Source organism: Siniperca chuatsi, linkage group LG1 (assembly GCF_020085105.1).
Source record: "Siniperca chuatsi isolate FFG_IHB_CAS linkage group LG1, ASM2008510v1, whole genome shotgun sequence".
NCBI lineage: Eukaryota > Metazoa > Chordata > Actinopteri > Centrarchiformes > Sinipercidae > Siniperca > Siniperca chuatsi.
Genome location: NC_058042.1, coordinates 37,504,539 through 37,517,559, shown reverse-complemented (window position 1 = coordinate 37,517,559; position 13,021 = coordinate 37,504,539). Strand labels below are relative to the sequence as shown.

General features: G+C 40.0%; 1 long non-coding RNA gene across 1 annotated transcript; it reads right to left on the bottom strand.

The window, feature by feature from the left end:
• Positions 1–8,795: 8,795 nt before the first annotated feature.
• On the bottom strand, positions 8,796–10,087 carry LOC122879938. The gene is made up of 3 exons (XR_006378816.1): positions 10,054–10,087; positions 9,814–9,971; positions 8,796–9,251 (listed from the first exon to the last, which is right to left on the bottom strand). It is a non-coding gene; the product is annotated as an uncharacterized LOC122879938 (long non-coding RNA).
• Between the last annotated feature and the right edge of the window lie 2,934 nt (positions 10,088–13,021).

Sequence of the window (13,021 nt, the reverse complement as noted above, 5' to 3'; positions counted from 1 at the left end):
CATGACATTTGTTGATGTACATGGGCCCCAGAGGAACAATCCTAATGTCTCCTTAGTCTTTCCTTTACCCACAAAATAGTCAAAGCTAAAGGGCAGTCTGTCTTGAAATTTAGAGCACATTTACGCTCCTTAGACAGTGGCCTAATTTCAGTGTCTGCCAGGACAACTTTTGATGCCCATTTTAGTGAATGTGTTAATGCACACATACAGATATCTTGAACTCTCTCCCATTACCTTTTTATTAGGTTTACTAATTAAACATAATCTCTTAATATAAACTCTGTGTGTGCTGTGTGTGTACATGTGCTTGTTGGTACTGTACTGTAAATGAAGACGGGGAGTGTCTGTACTCGTCTGCAGGCCGTAGAGTTGAAGGTCAGTCACTAATACTCTCTGAGCTCCACTTCTCTGCTTCACATGGACAGCTGAGGCCCACATCAAACAGAGGTAATTGGCCCTGGAGGGAAGTTGGTAATGTGATGACACTACCATTGTACACATAGTTAATATATTTTCTCCTATGTACAGAAGGCTTTTTTATTGCCACATTACAGTGTGTCAGATGATCTTTTGGAGGCTGGAGAAAGTGTAAAACTTTATTAATAAAACTGACTGTGATCTGTGATCTCATCTTTAAAACACATTGGACCAGGAAACCTCATGAAAACTGTTCCTCTTGGTTTTGCCTGTCAGATTTAGGATAATGTTGGCATGAAGTTGTTGTGGAGTACAGTACAGTGCATGGAGGATGTAGTCAGATTTTGGTGTCTAAAAAAAGAAGCAGTAGCCTGATTCCATCTCCCAAGTCTTCAGGTCCTGGCCTTCACAGTAAGCTGGAGAGCAAGACAGGATTAGCTCTTGGCTGTCGCACACTTCTCCTCTGCTGATGACATTCACTTCTTCTGCCAAATACACTAGATAGAAATGTACACCTTCCCTGAGCAGGTGGGAGTCATTGAATTTATTATTTGAATTTATTTATGACCATTCTTCAGTAAAAACATTAAAGCACCACAGAAGCGATTAGATGATAGTTGACAATTAATTAATAAGGTGATGATAGACGGACAAACGTATAATATGTTAGCTAGTGGACATGTGATAGCATACAATTAAACAGTCTATTGTAGATGTGTTCATTTCGGTTTCTAGTTATTGGCCTTCTCTCACATTTTCTTGAATGGTGCATTAGGTGACATATAAACTCAGAGTTTTTATAAAGTTTAGTCCTTAAAAAAGATAACGTAATTATTGTAGGTGATTTCAATATTCATGTGGATGTTGAAAATGATAGCCTTAGTACTGCGTTTATCTCATTATTAGATTCGATTGGCTTTTGTCAGAGTGTACATAAACCCATTCACTGTTTTAATCACACTCTCGACCTTGTTCTAGTATATGGCATTGAAATTGAACACTGAATAGTCTTTCCACAGAATTCTTCATTATTGGATCATTATTTAATAACTAGAATTCCTATTACTGGGCTACACACCATTAGGCAAAAACTCCTACTCTAGATGTTTAGCTGATAGTGCTGGAGCTAAATTTAAGGAAGCAATTCCATCTGTTTTTAATTGTCTCAATATGCTATGTCTCAATGCTATGACTCCTATGCTAATTTCAGCCCTTCCTAAATTGACCATCTTATTGATAGAGCTGCAAAAAAAGGAGATAATAAAACAAAACAAAGAAGGTTCCATGATATAACCCCCAAACCCACAAATTAAAGCAAACATTACGAAAACTTGAAAGGAAATGGCGTTCCAACAATCTGGAAGAATCTTGTTTAGCCTGGCAAGATACCACATTTTTTTGTAATTTTGTAATTAGCTGTAATTAAACCTCTTCTTAAAAAGCCCATTCTTGAGCCATTGGTTTTAGCCAACTACAGATCTATATCTACACATCTCTTTCTCTCTGAGGTTCTTGAGAAAGAATCAGTTGTGTGAATTTCTACGTAACAATATATAGCAAATTTATTTGAGGATTTTCAGTCAGGATTTAGAGTATATCATAGCACAGAGACAGCACTGGTGAAAATTACATAGTTTCCTTTGAATTGCATTGGACAATAGACTTGTCTCTGTACTTGTCTTGTTAGATCTTAGGGCTGCATTTGACACCATTGACCATCACATCCTGTTACAGAAACTGGAATATTTAATTCATTCCAGATATTCGTATGAATCCTATCAATGAGATCGATCTCAGTTTGTACATGTTAACGGTGAGTCGTCCGTGCACGCCAAAGTTAGTCTCGGAGTTCCACAAGGTTCTGTGCTTGGACCGATTCTGTTCACCTTATATATGCTTCCTTTAGGCAATATTATTGGGAAACACTCAACATAAACTTTCATTGTTATGCGGATGATACTCAATTATATGTATCGATCATCCAGATGAAACTAACCAGTTAGCTAAACTTCAAGCATGCCTTAAGGACATAAAGACCTGGATGACCTGCATTTTTCTGATGTTAAACTGAAAGTTATTGTACTTGGCCCCGAATACCTCAGAGACACGTTATCTAAAGATACAGTTCAGTTACTCTAGATGGCATTGCCCTGGCCTCCAGCACCACCGTAAGGAACCTCTGAGTTATCGTTGATTAGGATTTATCCTTTAACTCCCACATGAAACAAACTTCTTTCACCTACGCAACATTGCAAAAATCAGGCACATCCTGTATCAAAATGAAGCATATTATTATCCGGCTGCCTGAATAAGTCCCTTAAAACTCTCCAGTTGATCCAGAATGCTGCAACATGTGTACTGACAAGAACTAGGAAAAGAGATCATATTTCTATTAGCTTCTCTGCACTGGCTCCCTGTAAAATCCAGAAAAGAATTTAAAATCCTTCTCCTTACCGACAAAGCTCTTAATGATCAGGCACCATCATATCTTAAGCTTTGGAATCGGGAGGCAGACACCATCTCCACATTTACGAATAGGCTTAAGACCTTCCTCTTTGAAAAAGCTTAGGGCTGGCTTGGGTGAGTCCTGAACCATCTGCTGTTATTGTGTTATAGGCCTAGACTTCCCATGATGCACCTCTTTCCTCTCTCCTCCTCTCCGTCTCTATCCGTATGCATTTTAATCCCATTACTGCATGTTCGATATCTTAGACTTTGTCTCATTGAGCTGCAGATGGTTCTGCTCACACCATGAGACAAAGTTCCCCACCACAGTCCTGTACTCAGACTCATCACCACTGCTGATACTTCCCACCACAGCAGAGTCATCAGAAAGCTTCTGAAGGTGCCAGGACTCTGTGTGGTAGCTGAAGTCTGTGGTGTAGATGGTGAAGAGGAAGGGAGAGAGGACAGTCCCCTGAGGGGCACCAGTGTTTCTGACCATGCTGTCCGACACACAGTGCTGCAGGCGCACGTGCTGTGGTCTGCCAGTCAGGTAGTCCACAATCCAGGACACGAGGGGGGCATCCACCTGCATCGCTGCCAGCTCCTCTCCCAGCAGGGCAGGCCGGATGGTGTTGAAAGCACTGGAGAAGTCAAAAAACATGATCCTCACCGTGCTTGCCGGCTTGTCCAGGTGGGTGTGGATGCGGTTAAGCAGGAAGATGATGGCATCCTCAACTCCCAGCTGGGGCTGGTAGGCGAACTGAAGGGTGCTTATACTGTATATATAACTGCTTTTCAATTGTGTTTAGATTAGCCCAAGGCTAAGTATACAAATGTGAAAAACCTTTATTATACCTAGCAGCTTAACCCCACACTATTTTAAACATCTGTCCTCTCTTCCAGGTTAATTAGGTCAGATGCAACTGACATGTTTCCCCCCTTTTATCTGTGTTGTTTATCTGTTGAATAGAAAAGACTTAATGAGGGAAAGGGAAGGAAATGAATACAATAAAAAATTTAAATTGATGAAATACAAAATGAAAATACATTAAATAGATCAATCAAGGTAGAGATCAATAATCAAGAAAACAAATTAAATTGATGTCCTATTTTTCAGAGAGGCAGTTATTTTGTCCATGGGTCAGTAGGGCATTCTGTTGTGTTGCTGTTTGCTGAATCTGTCCATTGTTGGCACAAACAAAAACTGTCAACGGAGCACAGTGTCAGTGTGATGATGTAAAAGGCTGTAACGTCATGACCTTTGACATGTCTAGGGGCTGTAGAACAGCTTCTTTGTTATCTGGTCAGTGTTTGGTGTGAGGGCATGGGGGAGGAGGAGGAGAAGAGAAACTATCACTCACATTCCTTTAGTTGTTAATGCAAATAGCTTGCATAGTAATGGATAGTAATGCCAGCAGTGTTTTTGTTAGTTGTTTGGTCAAAGATGGATTTTGTATCAAGGGAGTAAAATAAATTGTTACTTTTACAACTTGTCGAGTGAGGAGCTTGTTGCTGCACAGAGGAGGAACTGTCACCCTGAAAGTGATAACTGATATGCAGTTTGCCTCCCTGCAGCAGTAGACTACACCTCATCACTTGCCAAAGGATCAACTGTGGTTAGGCTGTACTGAACTGAGCTGTGCACAGCAATGGATGCACAGATGGTGATGTGGAGGTAGGAGGATGGAGCCTGTCCTGACAAGAGAAAACAAAGTTAATAGAAGTTAACTAAAGACTGTGACACAAAAGATGTTCAAGAGTTACATAATACACAATAATCAAATACCACAAACACTTCTGCAGGGCAGAAAACCATCTTCTGTCCAGTGTCATTTCACACTGGACAGCGCTGCATGAAGGAAATAGAACGTGTCTCTGTGTGGTCCAGCAGTGATGGGTTTGCTGTAGATTGACAGTTGAGCTGGTCCTCATAGTGCTGGAGGACGTTCAATTAAATTTATTTATTTATATAGCGCCAATTCATAACAGAACTTATCTCATTGCACTTTTCCTATAGAGCAGGTCTAGACTGTACTCTTTATAATATTGTTTACAGAGACCCAACAAATCCCACCATGAGCAAGCATTTGGCGACAGTGGGAAGGAAAGGAAGAAGGAAGGAGGTGAGGCCCAAGCTGGCATGTGTCCTCAAAGAAAATGATTTCAACATTTACAAGTTCTGATCTTACTTCAGAAGGACTTTTAAAGAGTTTCCCCTCTGGGATCAATGAAGTATTTCTGATTCTGATTTCTGATGATGATCCAATTTGTTGCCAAGTCCCTGAAATGGAGGTTTTAGGCTTCTCGGCAGCTTGAGGAGAGGGAAGTGTTGTGCCTGCTATATTAAAGGCTGCAGTTCCAGTGAAGTCAACAGGACAGTGGGGTTTGATATGTCAGCCTCCTCAGCACGTCTCAACAGTTTGCACAGTATCTTAGATGCCTCTGAGTAGATGCATTTGATGAGATGTGACTCTCTTGTTCCAGCACCGCTGTTTAAGTAAAAGAAAAATGGATCTGGATTCAGTTCACAGATGCGCTTCATGCACCAGTCTATAACTGCATAGAATACACATGCTTGTTTCTGGTTCAGATTCTGATACATTTGGTGTAACAGTGTGTGGTCGATTGCAGGAAGCTCTCTGATGGCTCTGGCTTCTGTTACAGCATTAGCCTGATTAGTGTATTCTGGGACATTATCTTGTAGATTGTCATGATCTGGGCCTCTTGCCTCCAATTTCTTCAATACAATACACTCCAACCTCAGTACTTCAGATCCAGGCACCAGATTACACCATTCATGAATCACGCCTCTGTTCTGTTCAAACTCCTCGACTGTATTCTCAATTTCTTCACTGTTTTTCTCATATTTGTCTCTGTTTCGTTTGACAATATGTTGGACATACTCAGGATGGTCAGAGCCTGGTAGTTGAACCCAGCCATCATTGTAGAAGGACTCATATGTGCGTCTTTTTAGTTCCTGGTCTGATCGGTGAGGGAGGTACAGTTTCAGTAATGTGCCATAAAACTGTCTCAAAGGCTGCATGAATCTGACTGCATCTTCATTTCTCACCAGTCTCTCTACCTTGTGTCTGTCTTGCAACATTCCTGAGGTTATTTTGCGTCCATCTATGGTGAAAGGTTTTCCTTTACATAACTGTATTGTCATGCTGGAAGTGGCCAAGCGTATTTCAGTCACAAACTGGGCAAAGAACAAATAGTTTGTGTCTCTGGCAAACCGATCATCAACACCAAAAAGCCTTGTTTTGAAATAACTAGCATAACTGTCCTTAAAAAGCTGATAATTTTGATAGTTGAATGGTTTCTGTAGCGGAAAGTATGTAGAAGGAGTAGCAAGCTAAAAAACGCACGGAAGAAAAATAATAAAGAAATACAATAACAATCATGTCACAAAAGACAAAAAAGCTAATATACAGTATATTACTACAGCTTTCACTAACTGTTGATGCTTGGAGCAGCCATCTTGGATTTTGAGGTCGGGGTTGGTGTGGTTCTTCCGACTTTCTGAGTCGGAAATCCGACTTCAGGGGGGTGTTCTAGTTGAAATGTCAAACTTGGAACTCAGATATTCTGACTTCCCAGTTCAAATGGCACGCACCATAGGTCACAAGGAACCACATTTTTATTTGTGGTTGTTAGTTTCCTGACAGTAAAAAGATACATCATTCATTTGATTTTCTTTAAGCATACTATGGGATCTGTATAATAGATTACAGAGAATACACTCTTACAAACACACACTCTTTCACACATATATGAGGGAGAACTTATGCTATGTGGGATTATGGTGATAAACTGCTGTGATTGTTAATCTTATAATTAGTATATCAAATTAATTCATATAAAGGAAGTATGGTTGTCAAAAGTATCAATACTTCGATACTTTAACGATATGATCTCCGTTAACTATACATTCGATAGTATTGAGAGTACCGAAGCTATATAAAAAAAAAACAGATCTACAATCAGATTTTCAACCCAAGGCTGCACAGATGAAACAACAGGGAAGAAAATCAACTGGTCCTCAATATGTGTTCAGTGACTTTTTCTGTACTAGCACTGTGTGCAAAATTATACTATTTTGTGTGGCTAGGACTTTTCTTTTTGCCATGGTATCGAAAGGATTATTGAAAATCGTTTTTTAATGCTGGTATCGCATCGAAGTTTAAAATTATGGTATCGTGACAACCGCATTAGGAAGGAGGAGTGCCTGTACCACTTTTTGTGTGGAACAATGAGAAGAACATATTTCTCTTCTCTCTTCTCTTCAAAACTGGCATGCTCCAAGTTTTGGGACTACAGTTCCATGATGCCTTGGGGGATGTTGCTATGGATTCAGTGAGTTAGCTGTGGGCTACAACTTGAGCCCTGTTTTCTTTAGCTTTATTTGTTTACATTTAGTCAAATTGTCTCCATTAAAAGTAGCTGAATTAGCTGTTAGCAGCTCCTGTTTGCAGTGTACCCATGGATGTACAGAGAACTGGATTACTTTCATGCTGAAGAAAACTTAAAAACATGATGATTCTCTGCAGTTATAAGGAAAGTCTTTTTTGTACGATTTTTAAGTGGAGTTATTGACATTTATTCTGGATGGACATAACAGATAATGATATCCTCACACTGAATCTAAAAATATGTGGATCATGTTTGTGTGTTCAGATTTGTGTGTTGAGTTATCAGTATGAATTTCAGTTGAAGTGTTTTTAAATACCTTAATCAGCGCCATGAGCTATGAATCACTGCTGCAGCTCCAACTGCTGACGGTGTTGGTGAGCAATCAAACTATAATAATTAACTTCCTGTTGTTTTTACAACACCTGCATGCACCTGTCCCTTTCACCTCACACAATATCTTTGACTCACAGTTCCACAGTTTGAAAACCTCTGATATATTGGGTCAAAGCATGTTGACCTCTGGCAAACAGAAATGCCGTTTCAGTCAAACCTGATGCCACATGGTAACACAGAGTTTACACATTTCCAGCAGCCATCACGAGTCTCCTGTATTTAAACACTGATGGCACAGGGATGTGTGTGGCTGCAGACCAAGTAAGGACCATTTATCTCAACTCTCTGAAAGCCATTAGTTTTCATTCCCAACTCATGGGAGAGATAAGACATGTTCAATTTACATCAGCTGATGGAGGAGCACCCTGCAGGCAGACATGCCTCCTAAATATGTTTGTTCATCGGATGCCTGGCACACACACACTCAGGCATATCTACTGATGCACACACATACACACAATTACTATCAGTGTCAGTTTTGCTCCAGTGACTCTGACATATGACAGTATTATAGATGCACTTTCAAAACCTGAGCTCTATGTTGCTATTGATTTCTCCTCTCCTTTTGGTCCACTTCCCCTCACTCTCGCTTTATCTCACAGTCTCCCTCCAATGCTACTAATTATATATATATATATATATATATATATATATATATATATATATATATATATATATATATATACTATATATATATATATAGATCTTTACTAGCGAGCAATAGGCTATTTTGGTGAGTAGATTATTGTTAGGGGGCACAGCAGGCCAATTGTGGGAGGCCAAAGGACCATGATCCATGAGATGAAGCTGTCTCTTTCTCTCTGGCATGTGTCCTGCCTTCCACCTGAGATCTTCTATTTAGGAATGTGATTCTTTTTCTCCTTCCATTTGGGAGATTACATCAGGAGAGATTACCTCCTGGCCTCCTGCGGGCCCAGTCATTGATCTGAGGGCAGAGGCTAGGAAGCAAATAGAGCCAAGCTTGTTTTCTTTTTTTAGTTCTGTTTCACCACATTTGTCTTTTGCTGAAATAAGAGTCCCCAAAGGACAGTAGGTCCATGTGCAAAGCAATGAATGAAATATTGCAGGCTGAACACACTGTTTACTTAAAGGAAATCAGGCACGTCTTCAGCTAAATTTAGCATACAAGGTGTGAACAAGGTCAGTAGTATAACAAAGACATTTGCACGTACATGTGAAATGTGCGCCTACATCATCGGAACTCCACCTCCCCTACCTCCATCTCCACTTCCTACCGACTTACAAGAGGCAAGCGGAAACATAGTTGGTTACCAGCCTGACGACGTGCTGTCAGTGTTAAAACAGTTGTCTTTCATCTGCTCAATATTGTTTTGTACAAATACTGGGAGATCTACTATGGCTGTCAGCCATCACCCCAGCCAGAAACATCATGAGTGCTTGGTGGAGAGCCCTGAATGTTTCTATGGGAGCCACTCTGACCAGTTTATGAAAAGACTCTGGACTGACAGGTTTATTCCATGCATCCAGCGATCCTTGAGTTCAAATTATAGCTACGCCGATGAAGCCCGAGTCCAAGGTTGTTGCAGAGACTGTTCTGTGAACTGAAATCAGAGAGATTCATGGATAAATGTACAAAATCAAAAGTCAAGTCAAGCTGTCTGATGTCTGTAGTTTAGAAAAATTGATGGATGTAGTAAGAGCTCAGTCTTGCAATGCTCAAAACTCAATGTTGGAGACTTTGTGTAATAATTATGCATACCACAAATGATTTTAATGTGATAAAAGTGCAGCACTTGCTTACGCTGTACACTTTGTTTGAAGATGCCATCTATATGTTCAAGAACAATAATGTTGAGACCCCTTAAATCTGTGACAAAAGTTGCAAATTTTCATCAACAGTAAAACCAGAATTCCTGTTGAAACCTTGCATGTGTTAAAATATTTTTCAAAGTCATTGTGATTATTGTGTCTGTGTGCGTGCATGTGTGTAATATACCTTGATGTATGCAGAAAGATACGATTACTACGATTAGTACAACGGCAAAATAGAAAGACTAACCAACACAATATGATCAAATAAATATTGAATTGAATCATTTATGTTTCATCTCGATCATGGAGTACTTTGAAATTTGGAATTGGTGGTGGGGTGTGGAGACTGACCATCAGTGGAACCAAGATCATAGAGCGGGTTGGATGCAAAGGGTCTGGCTCTATGGTGGAGTTGTTGGAGACAGGCGAGGTGGAGTGGCTGGAGAGACAGGCAGGCTGACAGGAATCCAGACAAAGACAGGAACTGTGATCACCGGCACAGGATAATCCTGAGGCAGAGCAAAACAGGATCAAAAAACAAGGCAAAAAACACACTAGCAAAGAGTACTTAACTTCGTAAGTCTGAGTCACCTTGACGTAGAGGTCATACGATACAGGGACTATACAGGGACAATCTGGCGTTGATGTTGTGGGAAAGCCTGGTATTTAAGCTGTGGAAACTGATGGATGATTGAAGACAGGTGTGCCGGTGATCAGCAGCAGGCGGAAAACCACAAGGTCAGACCAGGAGACATACACACATATACACATCCAGAGTCGGGGACATACAGGACACACCAGGGTAGGAGAGAACAATAGAGAACACAGGGTTGGGGAGGATAAGGTGACTGACTACCACAAGATGTGCATACCCTCCATGCCAATGTGGCTAAACATTTTCTGAGAAACAAGGTTCTGGTTAGTGGAATTTGCAAAGATTTCCAAATTGATCTAGTTGATATGAGTGAATATTATGCAGAAAACCATAATGTACGATACTTGTTAACATGTATTGATGTATTTTCTAAATATGCATGGATCAGGTGTCTTAAAAACAGATCTGGTTCAACTGTTACAAATGCTTTTAAAGACATTTTGAGCCGGGGCTGTGTACCTGTAAAACTCCAAATGGATCCAGGCAAAGAGTTTTATAATAAGCAGTTTCAACATCTAATGGATCGGTATAAAATCCATAATTTTTCAACTTTAAACAAGACTAAGGCTAGTGTAGTGGAGCATTTTAACAGAACCTTCAACAGACATATGTGGAGATATTTAACAGCTGTTAATTCACTTAGATATTGACAGGGTCCAGGACCTTGTTGAAGCCTATAACAAGTCTCATCATAGATCAATAAAGATGCCGCCAGCAGCTGTAAATAAAGACAATGAGAAAACAATCTTTAATAACTTGTACAAGCTAAAACAGCAGAGAATGGTGCCCTTTACATATTGGGGGATACTGTGAGAATATCAAAAGTCCGAGGTGGGCTCAGAAAAGGTTATGAACAGTCGTTCTCAGATGAGTTTTTTTACAATAACGGCGTGCATAGCCAGAGATCCACCTCTATATAGACAGAACAGATTGTACAGGTGAAGCGCTGAAAGGCACATTTTATGAATCAGTTAGTAATTATCGATAAAAACAAAGCGTTTAGAAATAGAAAAAATATTGGCCAGAAAAAGATCAGGACGTAAAAAGCTGGTCCTTGTGAAATAGATGGGCTGGCCCAAGAAATTTAACACATGGCTCCCTGAAAAAGATGTCATTAATGTGCAATAAAGGTGTATGCTATCTGCTTACGTGTTCACTTTTGAATCGAGACATATCCGTGTCAGAACAATGGAAAAGAACAGCTTTTATGTTACATTGCCTAGTAATGCTTCAATACAGGTATATCCAAATAATAAAATAGGCGATACAGGACAAAATTAGCAAAGCCAATCGTTGTGAATGAGCCATATGAGGTGGGGGTTATTGAGTTCCAGTATCCCAGGGTCGGGGCTAGTTTATCAGCAGATGATGTGACTGTCTATGATTCTAAAACACAGCAGACATTGACTATACCTCTCTGTTGGATTTTATGATTCTATACCTAGTATAGTATAGTAAATATATAGTAAAAGAATTCAATTCGAAATGCAGCGGTTATAATATTTTTGTGTACACTGACATAGCAGATTATCATCTAATTGGAGCCGCTATGTGCCGATCCTTTGCTGTATAAATGTATCGGATGAGGTTCATCCACTCTGATTTATGACAAGCCACACTACAAATCACTATCTAAATCAGTTATTGATGATATAGAGATCTCATTAAAAATGACCAAAACCAGTATATACCTTTCGCATACGGGAAAGTAATTGTCAAACTACACTTCAGATTGGTGAGGCAGTATTTTTAAGTGCAAACTGAAAAATGAAGCACACCCCATACTCGAAATGATGGTAGAGATATGTCATACTATATGAACCAAGTGGGTGGAGAATTACCCGGATTTATTAGGACAAGTACACAATACAGGGGTTGGAGATATATTTCACAATCTATTAAGGATGGCTGTGCCTTTGTTAAAAAGATGATTTAGTTTGGCTAAGCCTCATTTAAAAATAGCTGCCATAAACATTGTGGGGGATGTGGTGTGCAATATTGCGAGAAACACTGTATCGGGAAAACAGGAGGGAAACGGACTGATGGTATACAGCCGAAGGCCGTTAAAAAGGCCCCCTGCAGGATGTGGGCATAACTGCTGTGTGTCTAAAAAACATAAAACAACTGCTAAAACACCCAGAGGTACCAAAAAGAAGTCTGGCACCATAGGTAGCAGAGCTCTAATCAGACGCTCCAGGTTTTTGTCAAAAGACATATTCTAGGTTAAAATTTGTGGAAAATAACCATGGCAGTCATTTGTTGAAATCCCTCCAGTTTCGGCAAAAACAGACACAGGTCCTCTGGGGTTTTACATCAAGGTTCGACCTACTTATATCACTACTTTCACTGGAGGGTAGTGATAAAGATAATACAGCTCTTCATGCTCCCCTTGTCTCACCAGTGCCAGGTATCTCTGTAGAATACCGGCCTTCTCATACATGTCTGTATCCGGCAGTTTCAATACATCGAGCATAGCTCTATCCAAATCGTTTTGCACTGTTTGTCTTATGAAACCAGTGTTTTGCTCCTGCTGCTGTTGCTTATTTGAGTCTAAGTGATGCTGAGGAACCAAAAACATTTTTGAGTGTGCTCCTTTTCAATGTCGATTTAAAAGAATAGATATAAAAGGAATAGCTGCGCCTAGTAAAGGTTTTTTCAATCACCCCCACTAATGATTGCTGCGATTGTTGAACATGTGGACGTGCTAACGGTAAGCGTATTGTCTCATTTCCAGTCACCGGTGTTTGTGTTTTACTAGTAGCGTATTTCTGCTGCTCTAGCTCATCACAGTTAATTTTGTTTGATTCTTCATTATAATGACTAACTATCTGCTATACATTTAAACATACACTAGTTCTGCTCAAGCACTCATAGCTCTCACCTTCTTTTAATGACTTTCTCGCT